Raw genomic sequence first — 22676 nt, forward strand, 5'->3', positions numbered from 1 at the left:
GAGTAATAAGTTGATATTTCAGAACCCTGGTGTGGGTGGGGGGAAGGTGACTCTAAAGAAGATATTGGGCTGTGAAGGAGAGGAGGCAGTTGGGAGCCACAGTGGGCTTCACAGCAAGACAGTGAGGTCAACATTTTACCATAGCAGGTCATCCCAGCAGTATGCTGGTGACAGTTTTCCCCCACCTTAGTGCCCACCCTGAGTGGTAGGGGTAGAGGGGGGTTCCTTCTTCTGATCCCCATGTTCTGTATTTATGAGATGGCTACTGTAAGAACTGGAGATCCAGATTTGTAAGAGTCTTGGGAACTACCAGTGGGTCAGGCTTTCTCCCTGCTCATGTTGTTCTATGCAAAAAAGACATCTAGTCCCTGTTCTTCCCATAGCCCACCATGAAAAAGTCATCGTGTCTCTGAGCCTGAGATCTTGGGTGGCTGTGAATCTTCCTCCAGGGACTTGTGATCAGGAAGAAGACACAGCAAGTCAGGGCCTGTGGGAGCCAGGCTGGCCTCCTCCAGTGGACAGCCGTGCAAATGTGCGTGTGCTGGGTGGTGGGGGCAGGGGTCTGCCCGACTCCAGGAGGGTGTGAGCTGGACTCCCTGGGTCTTTTACAGACTGTTTATGATGTGCCACTGTGGTAACGGCCCATGATTAGCTGCTTCTTGGGCAGCTCAGGGCCTGGGGACAATGGAAGAAAATGGACCAAAAGAAACTATTTAGAGGTCCAGGAACCTTAAACGTCACCCTAAATAATTCATCCTGCACCTGCAACTTAGCCTCTTGATTGTGAGGACATCTTAGTACTCATAGTACTTAGTACATATAGTACTCTGCGTGGGTCCTCTGCTTCCAAACAAATTTGAGATGCGGAATGAATAGGATATGGGCTTGGGATCAGACAGACATGGGTTTGAATTCCACTTCCTCCACCTACCAGGTGAGCTGTGTGTCTGGACACATTGCTGCTATACTGGGCCTCAATTTCCTTATCTGTGAAGTGGGCATGGTGACCCTCTCCACCCACAGGATTGTGTGACGCCAATTAGATTACAGGGCGAAGAGCTCATATGTCACAGTAGTTCAGGATTTAATTTGCAGAACATTGAGCAGAGGCTGAAAATTCTTGTTGCTGAAGGAGTCCCCTCCAGTCCTATCTCTGCAGAATTGGCAGGAATTGGGTTTATGCATCTGTTTTCTAAGATGGAGGACCAGCCAGACATTGTGCTCTCGAAAAAGAGGAGTGAGTGATGTGGGGCTATGGCCTGCCAGGACTCTGGAGCCCCTTCTCTCAGTTGCAACAACTTTCCAGGGGCTGCCCCCACCCCCTCCACGTAGTCCTTGATTGTATCCGAAGCCTGGGGGATCCTCACCTAAGTCCTCTGTGCCTGGCTCTGTGCCAGGTGATTTCCCTGTGTGTCACTGACTCTCAAATTGACCCTGTGGGGTAGATATAAGCCACTAGGAGGAAATCCAGGCTCAAGAAGGATAATACAGTCACCATCTTCCCTCCCAGAGCCAGCTTAGGGCCTGGGCCTCTAGACTAAGGACAAACCATTCCTCCAGGCAGAAACCCCTGAAGCTGCCCGCATTAGCAGATTCCTGTGACCCTCCCAGCAGAAAGGAAGTAATGCTCTGCTTCAGTCCTTCAGGGAGCCCTCGCAGGTTGGGGGGACTCCTGGAGACTCAAAAGTCTCATCCCCTACATGGCTTCCCACAGAAGGGGTTCTGAAATCTTCAGAGCTGAAAGAATTGGCAGACTTCGATGTTGGACCTTGGCTCCACCTTGTGAAGACCCAGAGGGTGTGGCTAGAAGGACCTCACGGGTCTCTGCAGTCTCGTCCAACCGGGCTGAAGGCCTCTTGTCTGTCTACAACAAAGCTATTCTTGTCTTTCTCCTAGAACTCCAGCTCCCCATGCTCCATCTGCCCCAGCAAATGCACACACCCATCCTCCAGAACCAGGCACATCTACTGAGAAAGGACTTCCCTGAAGCCCAGGGCTAGTAGCTCCCCATCTCCAGGGCAATGCAACAGGGGCCCATGCTCTGGGGCAGGGAGGCCAAGAGGGGCCTGCCTCTGCAGAACTACATCTGGCAGAGCTCTGAGGTCTGCTCCTATGCCCCGAAGGCTTCAGCCCTAGTCAGTGACCCGGGCACGACCCTGCCGGGGTAGCGAGGCCCTCGTTCTCACTTGGAAGTGAAGTCGGAGGACACGCTTTCAGTGCTTTGCTCCAAGAATGTGCTGACACTGCAGCAACTTGGCAGACTTCCCCCCACCCCCTGCTTCTCCTGTGCAGCTACAGAACCTCCCTCTGCCTTCCCAGCCTGCACCAGGTCACCAGATGAGAACCTGTGGCGTGTCAGGGGATGCCTGAGCAAGACCTCGTCACACGGATGGTTCCATTGGTCTGGCCTACGTCTCACTCTGGCTCCCAGAGAAGGAGTCCAGTCCTGGAATGAGGGAACTTCAGGGCAGATGACACCAGGGAGAGTCTCGGAGGGTCTGGATCTAAGGATGTGGCCTCAATGGCTCTCTCTCCATAGGACACTGCGGATGGGGCCACAGCCTTCTCCTGCAAGACCACCTGCATGGGAGATCACTAAGGCACACAAGGGTCTCACCACTGGTCTCCTGACCCTCAGTTGCTGGAAGCAATATGGAGCCATCTTGGGAGAGGAAAAGGCTACAAAGGATATCATAGCTATGTATTACTATTCAACCTTGTGCCTGTTCCCTTGAATTTAAGCTGGGGATCACAGTAGTGTTGTAGGATTAAAAGAGTAAAAAACTGAAAAGTTATAACTTTCATAGCCTGAAAGAAAGACATCCCCATTTTTACGGAGGAAAAAATACCCTCAGAAAGGCCCAGAGTCTAGCCCAAAGCCACAGAGGGAGGGAGGGGGCCAGTGGCAAAGCCGGGATTTGATTCCGCAGCCTGATTTGGCCCCACCTCCCACGGCCTGTGATGAGGAAGCTCAGAGCTCAGTGGGAGGTTGTCTGAAAAGGGGGCCTGAGAGAGCTGAGGTGGTACCTGCACTCCTACAGAACCCCAAAACCAAAGGGGGGGCCAGCTTCTGGGATTCACAGATGCCTGGGCAGAGCAGGGGTGGACAGCATGCTCCCGGAGCCGGCCCACAGGCATGTGGGAGGAAGAGCACCCAGAACCCAGGCAGATTGGTCAGGTGTGTGTGTGGGGGGGGGGGGGGGGGGGGGGGAGAGAAATTGTGTGGGAGAGGAATTATAAATGTGTGTGTGAGTTAGTGAGAAAGTGTGTGCGTGACAGTGTGTGTGCACAACACCTGGGGTCTGCATGCATCTAGGCATGCAGGAGACTGAAACCCAGGGTCTCAGTGGTGAGCACTGGAGTCTGAATGTGACCAGGAGTGTGCTTGATACATGCGCTCCCACGTATCAAGAGAGCGCATGCGCATTGCCCAGTGCTCTGGAGTGGGCAGTGAGGTTAATTACATTTTCCGGTCCACCGAGAATTAATCAGCAGTGCCTCATTGTTCCAACCCTTGTCGAGGGTTTTTCTTCCTCAAATGTCTGCAACCGCTGCTTTTGAAGAGGGATGATGACAGCCTGAAGGGTGTACAAAGAGGGTGAGGAGGCTTGGGGTGGAGGCTGGGGGGCTGGAGGACTGACTGGCACGGGGTGGCTGCTGCCCCCAGTCTCTATAGGCCTTTGCAGATCATAAAGCACAGTTTAGTTCTGGGGACCACGGGCTGATCTCAGACAATTGGGCAGGCTCCTGCTCATGTAAAAAGCACTTTCTAGAAGCTGGAGTAGTCCAGAGATGACGCAGGCTGCTGTGGGAGCAGAGAGGTGTGGCACGGCCCTGAGTGCCTGCCTGACAGGAACATTGCCATGGCAACCCCCGCCCTGAGGACAAAGGCAGGTACCTTCCAATCCTGAGGCCTGGGGCCCTTGATTCCTGCTCCCCCAGCCCAGTCCTGGAGCCAAGTCAGGTTCCTGCAAGCTCCCACCATGCCTCAAGGAGCCCCAGGCTTTCTGATACCCATTTTTCAGATGAGGACATGGAAAAGTTGAACAGATTTGCCATCAGTGCATCACTGGGCTCTAACCCAGCCCCCTGATAGTGCATGTGATTCTCTGTCCACCTCACCAGTCCCCATCGCACAGAGTCTGGAGCAGAACAGCCACTGGGTGGGCAACTGCTGTCAGGCTTGTTCTCTGCCTAGCACCTTACTGTAGGAATGACATCCTGAGCACTGCTGGGAGAGCCGAAAGCCCCTGTCAGCCCAGAGCTAAGAACCTGTGTGACTGAGCATCGGGGAGGCTTTCTACCAGAAAGGAACAATGAGGAGGGGAACAAACACCAGGCTAAGGCACCCTTTCCACACACATGCCCTGAGGAGATAAGGACAGGGAGTGTCCAAAGATCCAGGAGGAAGGAAAGAACTGAGGTCAGAACTCCTTGCCACTACCTGTGTGACCTTGGCGATTTGTTCAACCTCTCTGTGCCTTAGTTTTATTATCTCTAAAACTAAAATAATTTCTTTACAGTATTTGGTATGATTAAATAAGATTGTGGGTCTGTGTGTGTGTGTGTGTGTTTTCTCTGTATTTACGAAATGGTATCTGTGAACTTAACATTGTTTTTCCTTCCTGCTGAGGGGTGAGGAGGTTTGAGACTAACAGGATACAATGGCACATGATTCAGAGGACTCAGGGTATGGGGAGCAATGAGGCCAGGCTGGCTGGAGAGGCAGGGAAGATTGGAACAGGGCAACCCAGCAGCCAGGGTGCAGGACCCACCACCCTGCCACTAGCCTGAGAGCTTCATCCACCTCCCCTTTGGGCTTTCTTTCCTGGTACTCTGCTGAGCCTAGGGTGGGCCAAATTCTCACTGACCAACCAGGGAGCAGACAGTTCCCCAGGCATATCCCAAGATCTGTCTAAAAGTATGCTCCCACACTGCATGAACCTGGACACCTCCCTGGCCCTCTCTGAGCTTTGTAAAGTAGGCAGCTGGACTTTGTGGCATGAGCCCCCTGCTGCTAGAAGCATGGAGGGAATGGACTTGCCTAGGAGAATCTGGGGATGGCAATTGGTGATAAAATGCCATAAGTTCATTCAATTGTTCATAAGACACTTATTGATCACATTGTATGTGCTAGGGCTGGAGATATTAGTGAACAAAAATATCCCTGCCCTTCTCCCTCATGCAAGGTCTTACCTTCTAAGACAGAGGATGGGATCAACAATAAATATGATAAACCAGTCACTAACATAGTGTGGGAAAGTGATTAGTGCTATGGAGAAAGAAAGGCTGAGTACCTGGAGATGGGAGTGCCTGGGGTGTGGGGAGTACCATTTCACATCAGACGTCCAACTGTTCATCACGGGCACCATGTCCTCACCAGGCCCAGAATTCCATCTGCCATCAAATTCCAGGATTAGAAATAGTCAAATTGTCCCTCAGCATTGAGAAGGTGAGTTTGGCAAGTAGGGCAGATTTCTCTGCTGTAGCTTCATGGAGAAGTTACCAACCACACAAATTCTCTCCTATAAGAATGTATCCTGGTGTCTGGTCTGCATCCTGGAGGACAGTAACCATGTCCCTGAGTCCTAGAGCAGGGCTAAGCCTGCATAGCCACTCAGAATCCTGTATCTAAAGGTTTGGTCCACATTGTTCTCAAGCAGTGGCCTTGAACCTGAGATGGGGGCAGGAGCCCTTGTCCCCCCAAGTGGGAAATTCTTCCTGGCACCACCTGCCCACAGAAGGAATATCAACCAGCCAGCATCAGACCCTTCATGGACAAACCAAGGGGCGACAGACCCTGCTGTGTTCATCCACAGAGCACCGTGTCCACACACCAGGCCTAGAATTCCATCTGCCGCCAAATTCCAGGGCTGGAAATAATGAGGCAAATTGTCCCTCACCACTGATTAACTTTCAAGTTGCTCTGCTAAACTGGGTGCAGTTGAAGTTTTTAGCAAGTCTCCCGGGGACCCCAGGCGTCTTCAGTTTCAGCCTTGTAAAGAACTGTTAAGATCCAATCAAAATAAATAAAATCAGATCCAGGAAAGTGATGTGTTTGTGACTGCAGACCAAACACTCAGGATATTCATGCAGAAGCCCAGCACCCCACTTTTCGCAGAGATTTCTTATACTAGATTGGCACAGGCCCATGATCTCACAGGCCTCTCCAAAGGCCTAGAAATGTCCTTGTGAGCCTCCTGCCCCTGCAGCAACTGGAGGGGAAATTCAGCCCCATCCCCATGGCTGTCAGGGGGGAGAATCTCATCCATGCACCTAGCCCTGTCACAGCATCTAGAACAGAAAATGCAGGCCCTAGAAACATGATGTAACCGTGAAATTGAACTCCAAAGAAGGCGATGCCAAAGTCAAGGACTGTGAGTGATAAACTGTGTACCCTCATAGCGTCAGAGGCATTAGAACCCCAGCAGGTCAAGTCCGAGGATGTTAAATCCCAACTGAACATCCAACTGGATGACCCAAGGGGTGTCTTTCATCCCACCATCCTGCCACCTTGTGATTCTGGACACACAGAAGAAACCAGTGATGACCAGGACACTTCCTGCCGAGCCAGCCACCCCTCCTCCTGACCTTAAAGACCATTTGATGCTTCCACTGCAATTTTTTAAATGTTTTTTTTCTTTAGTTGTCAATGGACCTTTTTATTTATTTATATGAGGTGCTGAGATTCGAACCCTGTGCCTCACACATGCTAGGCAAGCGCTCTACCACTGAGCCTCCTCCACTGCAATTTTTAATCAAACCCTGGAAGAAAATCAAAGATACATGAGAGAAAAATCCCATGCAATATGAAGAACCGTGTCCTGGATGCTAAGGTTCAGAGCAGCCCGCAGGGAAGCCCCTGAGAGCTGGGGGCAGCCCCTAGAGAAGGTTGTGGACAGCCCTGGGGTTGGAGAGAAGAGTCCAGGCTGCTGGGAGCGAGGGCTGGAGGCGGGCTGGGAAGCCGGCAGCCGCCCGCTCCACTGGCCTGGCCGCTCTTCCTGGAGCCGTCTTGGTCTGCGGCTGGCTGGCGCCATGTTTCCCTTCGCAGGTTTCCCCAGAGCCCCCACCAGGGTGAGGCCAGCCTCCCTGGCCTGTCCTGCCATGCGGCCGAGGCTGGCCCCGGCCACCACCCCACGCGCCGCCCTGAAAGGCCCCTTGTGCTGCCGCACAGCGCGGTTCTCTTACCTCATAAACGGCTAATTTGTTACATATTTTCTGACGCTGTAAATGGGAGAACAAAGACCTTTTCTCTCTCATATTTTCGTTAAATTGTGTTTGTGGGGGAACCTGATCCCCTTCAAAGGAGGGCCGAGGAGCTGGGGTGGAAGCCTCACTGGCTTGCTGACCTCCCAGGCCTGCTCAGTCCCCAAGGTGGCTGAGGCTGCAGGGCCTGGGTGCTCCTGGCACCCCGAGGGAGGCAGCCAAGGGCCAGGGGTCGGCCCTCAGCTCAGCACAGCAGATGCAGTCTCAGAAGCAGGTGGAGGAGGTGGGCTCCTTCAGGGATCTCACTGTACCATCAACCCCTCTCCCTGCATCTAGATGTGTATGAAATATGCCAGGAGAGAGGAGGTGGGGACAAGAAGTCTCACAACTGAGAATCCAGTGGGAACAGCTCCATTTCAGAGACCCCTGTAACCCTGAGGTTCTGATCCATGTCTGGGCTTTGCCCGGCTCTCCTCCACATCTGGGCTCCCAATACACCCCTGCCACCCTCTTATACAAAAGCATATTCATTAGATTTGACCCAGGGGATAGGTAGGACATGGCCTCCAGAGGTGCTCCACTAGGGCTGGCTGCTCAAGGGTGTCTACTGGGCATGCAATCCTCTCCTACCCTCCTTCCCATATTTCCTTCCTCCATTCCTTTCTTCCTTCTGGTGAGTGGCTACAAGTGGCAGGCCCTGCACCAGATACCATGAGTAAAGTAGACACGGTCCCCACCCTTGTCATATCTGCACAGAAGGTGGTGAGAGATTGGTACATGACTAAAATTACCAGTATGTCTTCAGGCACCCACCACTTACCTGCTGGGTGACCTCAGGCCATTCATTTCACCACTCTGGCTGTGCCTCCTTTGCCTCATTGGTAAAAATGGGGATTAAATGGGAACTACCTCACAGTGTTGTCAAGGCTTGAATGAAACAATACTTGTGATGAACTGTTCATAGTGCCTGGCATAGAACCATGATCCGTGGTAGTTAATGTTCTTACTAAAATGAGCAGACATTAAACAAATATTAACTACATGCATGTATGAAGATAAACTTATGATTACTTGAAATGAAGAAGACAGGATAAAGGAGAGCCTTGAAGGATTCACCTGAGCTGATCTGGGGGCCACAGAAGGAGTTTCCAGGAGGTGAGATGGGAGGAGAGGCTGGGAGAGGCATAGCTGGCAGGAGGACTAGTGTGTGCAGAGACCCTGAGGCAGGAGAAAAATAGCACATAAAAAAAATGTAAAGCAGCATGTGAAGGTAATAAAAAACGCAGAGTAGGGAGAACAGGAGCAGGATGAGTCCAAAGAGAGAGGCAGGGGATGCTGGGAGCCATGTAGAAGAAGTTCATTATTATTCCTGGAGCAGAGGAGAGCCATGAAGGATATAAGCTGGGGAGTGTCATGGTCTTACTTATGATTTTTAAAGATTGAACCCACATAGCATCCTCCTTCTCTGTTTAGCACAGAACTGGTGGACCCTACGCCAGCTCAGGGCTAATCAGGATCTGAGATGCAGCCTCAGGGCCTGAGGTCAGGTGTACAGTGCTTCTAGCAGCAAAGAAAAATACAAGCAAAAGGGAGAGGGGGGAGCGAGGTGAAGTTGTAGACACAGACCCAGCAGGGGCCAGGTCACAGGGCCTGGCCAGCCAGTGGAGAGTGATCCATGGGGCTCGTTGGTGTTGGGAAGCAGGAAACTGGGTGGCATTAACCCTGGTCCCTCCCAGAGCCTTACAGAGGATCTGGCGGGCATAAGCACAGGTTAGCCACACATGTGAATGTGAGTTGTGGTTAGGCCCTTCTGTGGCTGCAGGGACACACAGCACAGTCTGCGTTCCTGTCCTGAACCTATCTCTGTGTCTCTTGCACGCGTTATGTACACACATGTTCCTGCTCAGCCCTCAGTCACTTAGAGTCCTGGATATCCCTGGACGGATAGAAGCTCTGTTCTGTGGCTGTGCTTCCCTGTCACAGGAGCCCAGGGAAAGGGAAGACACACGCAGGCTGGAGCTGGGGAACGGGGAGGTTCCAGGTAGAGCAAGGGGGATGCTATGGACAGGTTGGGGCCAGTAAGGATGCCAGGTCTCAGTGGCAGGCTCAGACAGGGCAGTGGAAGGCCAACGTGCACCCAAGGCCTCACGAGAAGATCTGCGTAGGAAGCCAAGAGGCTGGGGCAGCCCTCCCCTCTAACCATGGAGGGTCCTGGAAGCAGATTGGATCCTTTAACCAGCAGCTTCAGGGGTCCTTGGCCTTGCACTCATCCTGCCCTCTCAGGGCGGACCTGCACAGCAAGGCAGCCTTGGATAGCACCGAGGATTCCCATTTGCAGTGTAAGCAGATCTTCCTTCATCCAAAATGTGTCGACTCCTCTGTGTTCTTTTCCCAAGACTAAGGCTCAGATTTCAGTTTCACATTCTTTTGCCTTGGGTCTAAAAACATTTCCCCTTTCTGTGGTAGGGGGAAGGAGGGGGCCAAGGCACAGGAGACACTAGCTGACCAAGTGGAGCAGACAGATACCTCACTGCTGCCTTAGTCTGCATCTGCTGGCTTGCTGTGTGGCCTTGGACACCTTCCTTCCCTCTCTCAGACTCAATGTCCTCTCTGCACCGTGAGGAACCCCATGTAGGATCTGAGGACCTGCCTTCCCCTGAGAATTTCTTGGTAGTGCCAGTCTCCAATGCTCCCATCTGCCAGGAAGTGTCTCCTGTGGCTTCAAACAGGCAAAAAATAGAAGTTGGAACTGCACTCTAGTTTTTTCTGTAAGGCCAAGTTCCACGCAGCTGTCTCCTTTGATACACCCTAGTGAGTGTGTCTGCTCCCCGGTCTGGCAGCACATGGGGTCTCCGACTGTGCCATGAGCCTTCTCTCCTTCCTGCCTCCCTGGTTCTCCTTCTTTGTTCATCCGCTCCCCTGAGAGGGCCCAAGGATTTCTGAAGAGGAGGAGGAGAAAGTGAGACTCATCCTCGAACACTGGGGAAGGAGCAAGGGGCAGTGATGGGCAGTGGGAGAGCCTCAGTTCCCAGAGTTGGGACGTGGAAAACATCCAAGCCAGGAAAGATTCGGATCCTTCCTGCCCCTAAGTTGCTCACACATCCCCTGAGGCTGGCCAGGGCAGGGCTTCCTCACCTCTCCTGGCCCTTTTAATCCTTTTCCACACAGCAGCCAGAGGGCAGCTTCGAAGTCCAAAGCCCAGCTGGTCATTCCCTGTGTGATAACTTCAGTGGCTTCCCATTGTCCAGCAGATAAAATCTGAGCCCTGGATCTGCCACTGCCCCTGCACCAGTTCCAGCCCATGTGCTGCACTCCAGTCAGGGGGAAATCATTGCCATGCCCGTGAACTTGCCAGTTTCACCCAGTCTCCCCTCCTTCCTGCAATTCCTTTTATCTTCTGTGTGGCAAATGTATGCTCCCACAAGGCATCCCTGGAGTTATCTCCCTTGGAAGTCCTATTTGTGGTCCCTCTTAATTCTGCTGAGCTCCAATAGCACCTTGTCCTTCCCCTTGGTCCCAGCCTTTAACAAAGAGCTGCACCATCTTGCAGCAAGTCTTCCCTGAAGACCCCCCTCCCTTGCTCTGCCCCACACCTGACCCGAGTCCTCAAGGATAGAAGAGGTACTGATTTGGTGCCTGTCCCCAGAACCAGCACAGGGCCTGAAAACTGAGGATTGACTACATATCCAGTCTACACATGCTGAACTCTGGCCCCTCTTTGGAACATGTGCAGCAGAGCCTTCCAGAAACCACAGAACACTTAGGAAACAGAAGTGTGTATATGTATATATGTGTGTGGGGCGGGGGTGTGGTATGTGTGTGTTTGTGTTTGGTGTGTGTGTGTGTTCATCCCAAGGAGGGATGATAAATGCTTTATGAGGTTTGCAGAATGTTAATCTCAAGCAGGCAGGACAAATACTATTCTCCCCACTTGACATATGAGTAAGCTGAGGTCCAGGGAGGAGCAAGGCCCTTCTCATGTTCCCACAGCACATCACTGAAAAAGCCAGAGCAAGAACATCACACAGCTTATGTATAGCAGTGTCAGGTTTGGAGCTGGGTCAGATTCCTGCCCTTTCTGCTGTCATTTGTCCCTGGAGTACTTGGTAATGGTGGCTTAGCAAACAAATGCAGAGGTATATTACCATTCGTCTCAGCAATACTTAGTGCTCACAAAGTCACCTCCTCTCACCCTCGGCCATCCGAAGGTGCCCACGCCAATCAGGTCTTGCTTGGCCTCTGCCCAGGACCAAGGCATAGCAGAGGACCCTCCTCCCACACCCCCTCCTCCCCTCTGCAAATTGGTAATTGCTGTGTGGTCAGACCAGAGGAATTAGGCAGGCCCTCTAGGAATTTCATACTGATTTTGCACATGAAAATGGAGACTTGCCTTTTGAAGTCTAGGCAGCTGTGTCAGCAATGCAGGAAAAATAAAAATAGCATGTTTCAAGCCAATGGAAGCAGCAGTTTAATAACAATAATGATGATGATGTCGTGGCTACTACTGACAGATGGCCTCCCATGTAGACCAGTCCCTTCCTAGGTCTCAATCAGATCATCTCTGTTTCCCCATCTATTTCAGCTCCCACAGGTGATTTATGCGTCATCTGAAGAGCAGGTAGAGAAGAGCTGTGTGTGCTGGGTAGGTCGAGACTTATGAGGCTGAAAACCCTTCACTATGATCCCCTCCAGGCCTGACCTAAGACGCATCCTTAAACACACCTTGCACATCTGCACCCCTCTCCCATGAACACCCCTCTACACCTCATTAATCTGCCTCAGTTTAGCTTGAAGCCTCTATTTTTTTCAACAATGCCTAGGCTGGATCAGGACCCCCACTTACCCACCAGAGGCCTCCAAGCCCTGTTTTGCTTCTATTGCTAGCCTATCGCTTCTCATTATAATTACCTGTTCTTTTCCTCTCTCCTCCTTGAATTTGCTCCAAGCTTTATAACTGAGAATAGGTTGGTCTAGATGCCTCTCTGGGACTTTCCAATACATGTTGTACCCTTTTCCCTGTGTGCAGAGTGTATTCAGTTTAAGAGGTCAGGGGTGGTTACTGGAGAACAGCAGGAACAGAAGCAAGGAGAGCATGATGGTTAGGTGGGCAGAGCCATGGCCCCGGGCAAGAAGCCCAACCATGGGGAAGTGTGGGATGTCGCTTACTTCCCTGAGCCTTGGACTCCTTTCCTGGAAAATGGGGCAAATATTACCCACCTCACAGGGCCGCCATAAAAATAATTATCAAGTCTCCATGTACAAAGTGCCTAGAACCATAGACCATTTAAGCCCTAAGAGGGGCAAGACTTCCAGAGCTGAGAGGCTCTCCCACATCTCATTTCTCAAAAGGACCTTGTCCCAGAGAAGGTCCCCAAGCTCATCTAGGTCTCAGGTCTCCCTTGGACCTATCTGTGCTGAAAGTTGAAAACCTGGGGACCCCTTCTTCTCCAGTAGGGCAGTCTTGGTGTGCACTCCTTTCCTGGAGACCCCTGGCCTCCAGGACAGCCCCAGCCATCAGCCTCTCTGCCCAGCAGAATGCTACTCTCATCGTGTGGGTGGCTCTGGATTTATGAGCATTTCCTGGCAAGACTTGAAGGACAGAGAGGAACACTGGAATCTTTAAGGGTGGTCTCTGGGTGGAGCAACCAGGCATCCAGAGAAAAGGAAAGAAAGCTCCGTGAGTCAGTCCTCCCGATGCCGCCCAGGAAAGCACCGGGCCTCCCAGCCCCACCACAGGCTGGAGAAGGATGTGGCCAGCTCCACTGTGTCCCCCTGGTGGATTCCACGCGCAGAGGGTGTCTGTGCTGAAAGCTAAGGCAGTGGCTCTTTGGGTGGTGGCTGGTAACTGGGAATGTTGGGGGGAGGGAGACAGTCTCCCAGCTTCGCCCCTGCCCCCTGGATTCCAGCACGCCTCAGCTTACACTCCCATCACTTCCCATCTGACAGGGGAAGCCCTGGGGTCCTACACACCCACCCCCACCCTCACCATAACCGCCAGGCCTTGTGCTGGGACTTCAGTGCTTGCCTCTGTGGAGCCACACCCCCCACACTGGCCTCCTGCCCTGGGCTGAGCCAACATCACTGGGCTCCCCCTTATCCAGAGTTCACAGGAAGGCACTGGCAGACCAGTGGGCAGGAGGGAAAGAAAGTTGGGATATGTCTTGTGCCCACCCACGCCCTGCTCCCCTCCTGGGTGAGCGGGTGAGCATTGCGAGCCAGGCCTTGGCCTCATAGCAGCCTTGGTTCTGGCTGCTCTCGGGTCCCTGCTCTCTCCTCTTCCCCTAAAGGTTTAGGAGCAGTAGAGCCTCCTCCTGCTGCTGCTGCTGCTGCTGCTTCTCTGCCTGCACCTTTGTGACTATTCCCATCCCTCGGCGCCCTCCATTCGCTCCTTGCATTTCCTAATCTTCAGACCCATCAGGCCTGTTCTGCTTCAGGGCCTTTGAACCCACGGTTCCCTCTGCCCAGCTGCTCTTCTCTCAGGTCTCCACAGGCCTTTCCTCATGGAGGCCTTACCTGGACATCTAGTGTAAAATGTCAACTCCCAACACACACACACACACACACACACACACACATCTGTCCCACCCCTACTCTCTCCCCGGCCTCATTTCCTCCTTAGCAACCATCCTTCTCTAAACTACTAGTTTGGTTGTTGTGCTGATTGTCAGTTCTCTCCTAATGAGATGAAGTCTCCCTAAGGGCAGGGATCTTGATGTGTTGTCTTTTCTGCTGTAGCTCTAGGTCCCATAACAGCACCTGATAGCTAAGTGCTCAATAAATATTTACTCAATGAATGTGTAAATGGGTCCTTTGAAAGTAGGTGAATCAAGGCCCCAGGAAGGGAAATGACTTACCCAGGGCTTCATAGTGAAGAGTCAGTTGTGGGCTAGATGTCTGGTCCCCGTCCCACCTAGAGGCAGGCCCTGGGTCCAGGAAACTTTGTGTTTATTTGGATGCCTGCTGCTCAGTAGCCTAGTGTACAGAGATAGGAGTCTATGCCGGAAGCCTGGAAGTCTCGGGACTCTGAGCAGGAAGCCGGGAGCAGTCGGCATTGCTTTGGTGCTGTCAATGGGGCACGGAGAATAAATAAATAAATTGTAGCCACAGCCCCAGTAAATGTCCCCCAAGCCAGAGAAGGCTTCCTGTGAGGCGGAACTGCCCTCTACCCCCTACCCAGGGTGCTGACAGATTAGTCTGGCCCAGAGTTCAGGGCTGAGCTCTGCTCAGCTCTGTGCCATGAGACACACTCAGTCCTGATGGGGAACTGCTCAGGGGAGGGTCTGGGAGGGTCTGGGAGGGTCCTGGAGTGGGTGACTCACCCAGCTTTTCAGTCATTTGTTTACTTATGCACTGGTCCTACAAGTATCTTTCCAGCATCATTTTGTTTGTGTCTGGCACTGTGTCCTCTCCGAGGGAATGGTCAAGACCAAGGCTGATGATGTGCCTGACTTCGGAGCACGCAAGGCAGCAAGAAACAGTACCAAGATGGGGGTACTGTAACCTGGCAAGGGTCAGGCACTTGGGATCCCAGTCCAGGGCTCTGGGAAGACCTCTAATCCAAGGGGAGTGCAGGCTGGTGGGGAGAGGGAGGGCTCCAGGCAGAGGGGACCATACAGGAAGTCCTGGATCTGGGACAGAGTAAAAACAACAGCGAGGCCACGCACCAGGTGGGGCTTGGCAAGGGTGCCCTCTTTGCCCTCCTCGTGTGTCAGCTCAGGCAGTACCCCAGACTCTAACACCCTGCCCCGCTTCCCATCTGACCATTCAGGACCTGGGCCTCACAGACAGGCCCCTACATGTCTGTTCCTGCCTGTCCTTCCCACCAGTGGTAGTGTAGAGAGGCTTGGCAGGTTGGACTCAGAGAGAGCAGAGGGAGCCCAGGACCTGCCAGCTGCCCCTGGCTTTGATTCCCAGTTCTAGTTCTTCAGGGTGAGACCTTTAGCAAGTGGCTTCACCACCCTCAAAGGCCTCCATTTCCTGGCTTGTTGTATAGGGATAACAGTCCTTATCTAGGATTGTGGTGGGAGATGGTTTCTCAATGTCTCTGCAGTGGCCTGTGTAGTCTGGTGGTCACTTCTAACCTCATCCCCATCACTCGACCTGTGTACTCAGCTCCAGATACTGTAGCCTCTGCTTCTCCTCACATTAGCCCAAGATCTTTACACCTGTTGGTCCCCCTTCTCTCACCAGTCCCTGCCCCCTTTCCTGCTTGATTTTATTTCAATGACACCTTCTATATTAATTCTCCTAATAAATGAAACCAGTGGGATGTGCATATGCACGTACCTCTCTGTGCGGCTGTATGTACCATCATCATGTATCACTTAAAGAACATGTTCTGAGAAATAAGGGATTTCATCAGTGTGCCTCCAGCACAGTGTAGACCTGCACAGACCTGGACGGCATGGCCTACTACACACCTAGGTAAATGGTAAAGCCTATTATGCCCAGGCTACAAAGCTTCTTTGAAGGAGGTCATACTTTTTCTTCTAAGACCATCAAGTGATTGGCTGAGTCCCACCTACATTATGGAGAATAATCTGCTCTCCTCAAAGTCTACTGATTTATATGTCAGTCTCAACTAAAAAATACTTGCCTGGAAACATCTAGAAGTAAGGAACCATCACATCTGCCCCCTCGTGAACTTGGTACCCATCCAGGTCTCCTTGAACCATACCTAATCTCAAATAACAAGTTTGCAATTGCCCACAGGATTCACTACAGTAATTGCCACACAATGTAAGTATTTGTTATCTGAGCATAGGAAAGGTATGGTGCAAATGGGATTGGGGGTTCCATTATAATCTTTTATTTTTCCTTATACTGAAAAGTGAACCCAGGATCTCATACCTGCCAGGCATCTGTTACAATCTCATGAGGCCATGCTCGTATTTGCAGTACACAGTTGACCAGAACGTCACCATGTGGTGTATAACACTGCCTGTGTGGAGACGGAGGGATTTATTTCAAGGGTGGCTCATATGTTATGGAGAATGGCGATTCCCAAACCCACAGCATCAGCCAGGAGGTTCAGGGAAATTCAGGGAAGAGTCGATGCTGCAGTTCAAGTCCCAAGGCAGTCTGCTGGCAGAATCCCCGCTTCTTTGAAGGAGGTCATACTTTTTCTTCTAAGACCATCAAGTGATTGGCTGAGTCCCACCTACATTATGGAGAATAATCTGCTCTCCTCAAAGTCTACTGATTTATATGTCAGTCTCATCTAAAAAAAATACTTGCATGGAAACATCCAGAAAATTGATGGAAGAAAATCTGGGACTATGACTCAGCCAAGTTGAAACATAAAAGGAACCATCACATCTGCCCCCTCGTGAACTTGGTACCCATCCAGGTCTCCTTGAACCATACCTAATCTTAAATAACAAGTTTGCACTTCTGCCTCACAGGACGTGGCTGTTTTGTATGTGTACAACCAAAAATGCACAACCCCTCCCCCAGAAGAGGGTACAAAATACTGGCACACATTTATCCTTCTCCTTGATATCCCATAAATTAAATACTCTGACAATACATATGATGTAAAGTTAACATTACGGAAACATTGTAGTATAAATTCAATATGTATGTTCACGATAAGGGGATAAGAGGGAAGGGAAGAAAGCAAAGATATTTGAGAGTGGTATACACACACAATACACACATGATGACCTTCTGGTCAACTGTGGACTGCAAATATGAGCATGGCCTCATAAGATTGCAATGGATGCCTGGCAGGTATGAGGCCCTGGGTTCAATTCTCAGTATAAGGAAAAAAACAAAAAGATTATAATGGAATCAAATTTCCCGTTTGCACCATACCTTTCCTATGCTCAGATAACAAATACTTACATTGTGTGGCAATTGCCCACAGGATTCACTACAGTAATGCTATACAGCTTCATAGCCTGGGTGTAATAGGCTTTACCATTCACCTAGGTGTGTAGTAGGCTTTGCTGTCCAGGTATGTTCAGGTCTACACTGTGCTTACACTCACACATGTACACAAATATATTCATAACACATTAAGGACGGATCCTCATGAGAGTTACAGTCCCTGTTTCTGGACCTGATCACCCATGGCAATAGCTAATGTTCACAGCCACCTTCGTCTTCAACTACTTATACACTCCCTACCCCCTTTGTTCTGAAGCTCCCTTCCTGGAAGGTCTGGGCCAGGACTGGGGTGTTGACTCTAATTGCAGGGCATGGTGGTGCTGACGGCCTGAAGCTCACCTGTATTTCAGATACTCTCCTTTGCTCCACATGGAGGAGAGGACCTGTGCTTCTTGGGGTTCAGGATCCACACCCCAGCCAGCTCCATCACTCTCCTCCTGGTCTATGGACCCAGAGGCATGAGATCCAGGAGGCCACCTTAATCCTCTGCTCAGGGTAGTCATCTCTGTGTCTCTAAACAGGCTGTATTTTAAGATGTTACTGGTAATGGTTCTTATTCTGTTCACCAGCCCTGTGTCCAGCAGGGAAGCTCTGGGAGGGCAGGCCTTTCTGTCAACTTTGTCGCTGGCTAACTCCCAGGCACCTAAATCTGCCTGGCTCAGGAGAGCTGCTTAGTGAGTGTGGCTGAGGGGCTGGGGGCTTGTTCTGGGATCCTCCGGTGCCCCAGCAAGGGTTAGCAGTGTTCTCAGCCCACCTGAGACCCCTAGCCTGAGAGCCAGGTTTTTCCCAGGGCCCAGGGTCCAAACCTCCTTCCTAACAAAGTAAGTCCTGCCACTTTCTTCTCAGATAACATTGCTGGGCCACCAAGTCAGCATAGGCCTTGGGCCCACCATTCCAGATCACCCAGAACTGTTTACAGGACGACTCTGGAAGAATAAACCTGTCCCACCCTCCTGGCGCCTGCCGCACTCTTTCCGAGGCCGGCACTTGAAGACATATTTAAATTCCAGGCCTACACAGCAAATGCCGTGGGCCACCTTAAACCCAGTGAGCCCTGGCAAGGGAGGGGGCTGTGGGGATGAACCAGGGCTCTTGGAGGCCAGGGATCTTGGTGGCTGGGCCTCCGCACAGCCTTCCAGTGGGAGTGAGGCAGCTCTGGCCCAGTGTTTGTTATTCCATGTCAAAACCTTATCATAAACATTATCCTCAAGTGGGCCACCGAGGCTCTGGGTGAGGAAGGTTTGTTATTCTAAGGTGGCCAAGAGCAGAAAGTATGGAAGCTTGCAAATCTGAGCAGCGCCAGGCTGAGGAATTCAGGGTGACTGGGAAGGAGGCAGAAGTTAGGCTGGCACTTCATCCTAAAGCTTGTACCTGTATCACCCTTACCATGATTGCCAGAGGCCTGTCTGCCCTCAAAAAGAGCTCCATGTGGTCAGAGACCCAGCCCACTTTGTCCCCCAAATTCAGATTCCAAATGGAAGGAGCTGAAAGCCAATGTTTGTTGAAGGAATGAATAAGTGCAGCTTCTCTCTGTTAGAAGCACCAAGAGTGCTCATGGAGGAAGACTTGGTGCTTTGAAGTCCTGGTTGTGGGAACCTGATGTGGAAACAGAGAAGTGTAATTTGAAACCCAGTTTTCCTCTACAACTGTGTGTCCTTGGACCTGTCACTCCCATCTGCTTCTTTCATTTCCCATCTGTCAATAGGGACACCATTCCTGATGGCTTCCTGCACCAGCACCCGACCCCAAATCAGCAGAGAGAGGCCCCAGTGGGCAGTGGTTAACTAAGAGGACAGGTTCCAGGCTGACCTGAACACCCGCCTCACCTCTCTCCAAATCTGTCTCCTTGGCAAAGTGCTTAACATCTCTTTGCTGCAGTTCTTTTTATTTTTATTTTTAAATTCTTACCTCTGAGTTCCTGTAAAGATTAAATAATTAGTTAGCTTAGGAAGTTCCTGACTTGTAGTAAGTGATCAATAAACCTAGGGAATCCTAGTAATGAATGGATGAAGATTTCTTTATAAATCATAAAAGCAGAGTGGGAGGAGCAATGCCCCAGGAGCAGCATTCTTCTGGTGTCCCCTCAGTGTTTGCCGTGGGTGACCTGGAGATTCAGAGTCAACAGACAGGCAGGAAAAGGGATAATTCAGTGGGACATGTGCCACTGCAAGAGTCTGTGGACAGGAATCTGTGAGAGGCACCAAATCCCACCAAGGTGGCAGAGTTGGGGATGTCAAAGCTCCCCCGCCCTCCAACTGCGATACCATAGGGACACATCTTAAATCGCCCAGCCTTGGCTTTTCCATTTCTAACCCAGCAATAACAAATATTACTGGTTATTTCACAAGGATTCAGAAAGAAATGAGTATTGCTGGACAGAAACTGTGCCAGTGGACGTCTGGAACTCCTGCCTCAGTCCAGGGCACTACAAAGAGTCCTAGGTTAGGAGTCAGGGTGCACAGGGTTGAGCCCACTGGGCCCCAGCTCACTTGTGACCTTGAAAAAGCCCCATCCTACCTCTTCCAGGACGCTGTCTCCTCTCCCCTTTTAAATGATGAGGGCATAGGATAAGATTCTCAAACTTGACTTCCAGGTACCTGGGGGAGTCCCTGCTTTGTGGGGGCATTGAGCTGGCAGGACTTCAGGCTCTGCTCTGCCTCTCTTACATCAGCCATCAAAGTTTCCATTTTTATCTACTCTACATTTGGAGTTCCAAGGAAGGTTCATTTTGGAAAACAACAAAAAAGGATTCCATGGCTAAAAAAGGTTTGAAAACCCTCTGGACCAGATGACCTCTTGGGACCCTCCCAGCTCCAAGCTGGGAAGGCTTGAGTTGAACTATTTTCTTCTAAGTTTTATTTAACAAACACATATTCAGCACTTACTCCGTGCCAGAGCTGTTCTTAACACCCTGCAGATTGTAATACACTTAATCCACTAGAACACCTCCCAGCTGCATGAGGGCCACATACATGATTACAGAAGGGACTCCGTGAGACAAGCAGGGGCCAAGGGAGCCATTTCCCCTCCAGCCAGGTCTTCTGGCGCCTAGGCCGATGACCTCACCGCAGGTCAGGTGGCGCCTTGGCTGGGCTGTTCTGAGCAGCAGCAGGCAGGTGTGTGCAGAGGCTGGGTGTGGTCACAGGAAGTCTGTGTGTCCCAGGCCCTCAGAGGAGGGGAGCGGATCAGCTCGACACGGACACTTTCATCCAAGGCATGTGACCTGTGGGAGGAAGTGCCTGTTGCCTTAGCAATGTCCACAGTAACAAGGCCACTGCCTCCTGTAATCTATCCCCAGCCACCATGCTGCCATCGACACCCTGTACCAGATGGCTGCAGATCAGATTTCAGTGGTGGCAGCCCGAGCCTAGGGACCTGAAGAGGGCCTGGAGGTAGGGGAGTCTGACCTCATCTCCAGCCAGCTCATTAGGGGGAGCAGCCTGGGCTGCTGCTGCTTCTCACACCGTCCAGCTCTCCTGCCCAGCCATTAGCAAAACTGGGAGGGGACCGGTGAAGGTGCTCTCATGAGCACAGGCCTGGCCCTGCTGCCTGTGTCAGCACTTTGGCCAGGCCACAGGTACCTATTTCAGCAGCTTTTCTTGCTCAGATTATGTGTCTTGGTGAGAACTTGCAGCATGTGGTAGAGTGATAGAGGCCTCCAGGTTGTTCTTAAGGCCTGAGCTGGCATCCTTGCACTACCATAAGAGGTGTCAAGATACTAAAGAAAAAAGGGGTGACATCCTTCCTTTACTAGGCACAGTGCTGAGCACTGAGATTCAAAGATGAATGAGATGCAATCGCTTTGAGATGCAATCGCTGTCTTCAAGAAGTTTGTGGCCTACTGAGAGGATCTGGCAGTTAAACACAGTGGCAATCTGATGTCCACACCAAGGGGGAAGGAAGCATGGCATATCAAACATCATCACCACAGTTATGCCTAGAAACAATGGCATTTCCTGCTCATGTGGCTGAGTCAGTTGAGGCTGTGCTCTGCTGATCTTGCTGGGCTCTCCTGTCTGGGATTCGGCTGATTTAGGGTGGCCTGGCTGGACCACTCTGCCCTATGTGTCTCTCATCCCTCATTGTACTGGCCTGGGCTGCTCTCAGGGTGATGGCAGAGGGACAGGAGCAGTAGCAGCAGCAGAAGCACTCTAGTGCTTTGCTTTGGTACTTCATTTGTAGCGGTTACTGGCGCGCATTGGCCGAAGAGAGTCCAGAGTCAGAAAGGGAGGGGGCTACAAAGTTCCATGGGGAAGGGCATGGACATTGGAAGGGGTCAAGATCTGGGGCCGTTAATCCTTCAGTTTACTACTCACAGAGACGATGGGAGCCAAAGGTCCAGATTACTACCTTGGAAACTACTGAAGAGCTAGCCCTTGAACCTGAGGGCAGGAAAGCTTTGAGCAAAAAAGAGAAGGAAGGAGGCCATCAGAATTTAGCTTTTAACAAAAATAAAAGAAAAAGAAAGAAAGAAAACAAACAAAACAAATAAGAAAAACCATGGGATGGACTGGGAGGGGAGGGAACTGCTGGAAGAGGCTATTGCAATAGACCCAGTGAGAGATGCTGGGGCCTGAATGGGTGTGGGCCAAGAGCCCGGGGTCTTGTCATCTAAAGCATTGTGCAGAACAGAATGAGCTGGCCATGGGGACGGAACACACAGCCTGAGGCTTGGAGAGCAGTGGGGACAGGAGATCTGAGATCACCTCTTGATATTTGCTTGGGAATTGCAATGAGTTTTTCTCTTCATCTTTCCTAAATAACCCAATAATCAGGCTTCTCCCACCCATTGATCAAAGGAGTGTGGGATACGTAGTCCAGTGATGCTGGCTCCAGCTCCAGCCATGTGAGGAAGAGCCCTCCCCTCCCTGGGTCTTAGTGTCCCTGCCTAAAATGATGGCACCAAACTAGACAATCTATCAAGGACCTTTGCACCCCAGTATTCATGTTCCATGAGAGCCCTGATCCACAGATGCCACAGGCAGTGGGACTACTCAGGAAGTGCCCAGGGACACTGTTCAAAACACAAAGATTCTGATTCCAGAGGGCCTGACCTGGGTATCTGATTTTTGCATAGCATTCCAAGTGACACTGATAACTGGCAGGTCTGGCTGGGCATAACTGTGGCCCCAGGGATAGGCATGTTGGCCTAGAGGACAGCAGCTCTTGTGAACATGCCTGCTGCTATGAGTGTGGACCAGATTTTGAGGACCGAGTTCCTGGGGCCTCCCCTGGATGAGGGACGCTTCCAAAGAAGGTGGTCATCCTGTTGGGCTTTGACATCTTAACAGACGTATTTGTTTTGCTTTGTTTGGATGTTCTTAGTTACAAAATGTGCTAGAACACTTCTAAGGACAGGAACACAAAAGGAATTCAGAGATAAACTCACCTAAAATTCCAAACCCAGGCAAGCACAGTCTTCATCCTGCCCTGTCATCAAATAAGATATTGAAACCTAGAGCAGGAGGGGACGGGTGTGAGCAGAGAGCTAGAGATGAGCAGGCTGACCATGCTCAGAGCAGCGGGCGGGAAGCAGGAGGTATGGAAATATCTCCTGAGCCCCCTGGTGCTAGGTGCAC

The 22676-nt window shown here is 51.3% G+C and overlaps 1 protein-coding gene across 3 annotated transcripts in view; it reads left to right on the plus strand.

Annotated features, from left to right (window-relative positions):
- Trabd2b (TraB domain containing 2B) overlaps window positions 1-22676 on the plus strand; it is a 217858-nt gene that overhangs the window by 156471 nt on the left and 38711 nt on the right. The window lies entirely within an intron of this gene.

Source organism: Marmota monax, unplaced genomic scaffold, assembly GCF_021218885.2.
Source record: "Marmota monax isolate L192 unplaced genomic scaffold, Marmota_monax_Labrador192_F-V1.1 WCK01_AAM20220418_F8-fsc00008, whole genome shotgun sequence".
NCBI classification, from domain to species: Eukaryota; Metazoa; Chordata; class Mammalia; order Rodentia; family Sciuridae; genus Marmota; species Marmota monax.